Source organism: Rutidosis leptorrhynchoides, chromosome 10 (genome assembly GCF_046630445.1).
Source record: "Rutidosis leptorrhynchoides isolate AG116_Rl617_1_P2 chromosome 10, CSIRO_AGI_Rlap_v1, whole genome shotgun sequence".
Classification (NCBI taxonomy): Eukaryota; Viridiplantae; Streptophyta; class Magnoliopsida; order Asterales; family Asteraceae; genus Rutidosis; species Rutidosis leptorrhynchoides.
In genome coordinates this window covers 243,194,636-243,197,305 of record NC_092342.1, presented here as the reverse complement: position 1 = coordinate 243,197,305, position 2,670 = coordinate 243,194,636, and the positions used below count along the sequence as shown (strand labels likewise).

At 37.2% G+C, this 2,670-nt stretch overlaps 1 pseudogene; it reads left to right on the top strand.

The window, feature by feature from the left end:
* The first annotated feature begins 665 nt into the window (after nt 1-665).
* LOC139870918 (uncharacterized) lies at nt 666-2,034 on the top strand (annotated as a pseudogene).
* Nucleotides 2,035-2,670: the final 636 nt, after the last annotated feature.

The window sequence follows — 2,670 nt, the reverse complement described above, 5'->3', positions numbered from 1 at the left end:
CCTAAACTCTAAATCGGGCTAAATTTTACTTCACAAAACATGAAAAAAAAACGTTTATATTCTTCACGAACAATATTATCTTGAATGTTATTTTTGTCGATCGTTTTTCCGCCTAAATAATAACATTCATCACGAAGTGTCTCTTCTAAATGTTCATATTTTCGTGTGATCTTGATGCCGGAAAAAAAAAATTCCAAAAAAAGTGAAATTTTTTTTTTTGCTTCCCCCCGATTGGTTAGTTCCCCATTGATCCTGCCCCTATGTGTGTGTGTGTGTGTGTGTGTGTGTGTGTATATATATATATTTATATATATATATATATATATATATATATATAATATTTGTGTGGCAAAAAACTGAAAAAATAGCATAGATGAGGGCCAACCAATGGATAGTTGTTAAGGCCCAAATAATAGGTCCCAAAATTGAAATTAGGAGCAGCTCCTTTACAAACCGACCATGTGCAAAATAAATTACATATATATCAATCACAATCTCCATAAGTTGATCATCTCGACTCCATAGACTGAATTACGACGGAATTACTTCCGGTGGTAAGCAAATCTATACCTAGATTCAAAAGTAGTATATTTAATTATTTCAGTTGATTTCGTTTGAAAATCTAACTAGGATTTGTAAAGGATTAATCTAGGGTTTCTGTTACGATGTCGGTAACGGCGGGTGTTAGAGGTAGTGTTACCATAAGAATTAGGGATAAACATAATGGAGGTAAAATAGGGCTAACAAAGTCAAAAGATATAGGCGTGGTAAAGTTCCTGAGTGGGCCGATGAAGAAGGAATCGATAATATACAAATAATGTGGTCGAGATCATCAGCTTGTTTAGAAAAAGCATTGTTTCCTAGTAGTAGGGATAGGGAAGATGATGATAATAATAATATTGTGGAAGGAGATGATGATCCTAGGTTGCAGAGGTTAACTAAGTATAAGTTGGATGATGATAAGGGAGATGTAAGAGCTAATCATCGAAGATTTAGGCAGGCAGAGATTATTATTTCGACTGAAGAAGAAGAAAAGCAGAGGAGACAGGAGGAGCGGTTGTTGGATGATGATGATGATGAGAATGAAAGGAGGAGGAGAATTAAGGAAACGCGTCTGCCGAGGGAGCAAGATGAAGCAAAAGAGATGAAACTGGAAGGAGGAGAGGATGAAGAGGAAGAGGAATCATCATCTGAGTATGAAACGGATGATTCGGAAGAAGAACACATAATTGGGATAGCGATGGTGAAGCCGGTTTGGGTACCAAAAACGGAATGGGATACGATTGCTGAAAGGAAGAAGATTCAAGTGCTGAAGCACGGGCGAGTGAGGAGTCGAGGGAAAAAGTGGAGAAGCGGAAGGTGGAAACAAAGGAGATGCTTATTAAGGAAATACGTAAAGATATGGAGATTCAGAAAAATATTGAAGAAGCAGGAGGAGCTAATATTAATATGGTTGTTGATGGCGTGGAAACAGATGATGAGTTGAATGAAGCGGAAGGGTATAAAGTCTGGGAGGCTCGTGAGACGGCGAGGAATAAACGAGATAAAGAGGAGAGGAATAATCCGAAGCCTGCCGGTGCACCGAAAGTTAGGAGGAATATTATGACCGGTGAAGAGTGGGAGAGGAATAATCTGAAGCCTGCCGGTGCACCGAAACGGAAAAGGAGGAGGTATCTGCAGAAGTATTATCATAAGGGTGCTTTCTTTCAGGATGATGATATGGATGGGATTATTCTTAGACGCAATTTCTCTGCACCAACTGGAGAGGATAAGATGATGGATAAGACGATTTTACCCAAGGTTATGCAAGTCAAACACTTTGGTCGAAGTGGAATGACAAAATGGACTCACCTTGTTAATGAAGATACTACGACTCACTACTACTCCAATAACCACCACCCATGGACGACATACAACAACGATACACTTTGGTGGTCAAAGTACAACAACACCAAAATGGCGGCGGGCATTATGTATGCTCCTTCAATAGCTAAACAAAAAAGCCAAGAACTCGGGAGGATGACAAAAACATGATGCCTAATCCTTATTATATGATGATGATAAAGATGCAGGTGTAAATAAATCAGTAAAAAAGATCCGTGGCCTATGGAAATTGCAACTGATGATGATTTGAATATAATAATTGGAAACACATAGCTAGGTTCATCTGTATGTATATCTTTATTTACTTATTGTCGGGATTTCAAATAGTAGGCAAATAACGATTAATATGGTTTATGTGATTGTTTTATTTTACTTTTAAAATACTAACTTATTTTAAAAATTGTGTTGAGGTATCCAAGTTGACTTTCTAAATAAACTATTCATGCAACTAACAAACCATGAATGAAGTTATAAAATGACTAACTTTCATAAGTTATATGCAGCAAAAGCTTCTATGGGAGAAAAGGAATGGTATTTCTAAATCTTGAGAGATAGAAAATACCCAACGGGCCTACGAACCAATCGTGCGACTGTTGCTGGATACTGGAAAACGACAGGAAAGGACAAAGAAATCTTTTGTGGGGGTGTGTTGGTTAACTCTTGTATTTTAAGAGAACTCTTGTATTTTACATGGTTAGAGCCCCAAAAGGTGAATAAACCTTTTAAACCTACCAAGTTATCAGGTATGTACTAAATAAATGATCAATTCTTTTTAACAACTTATGT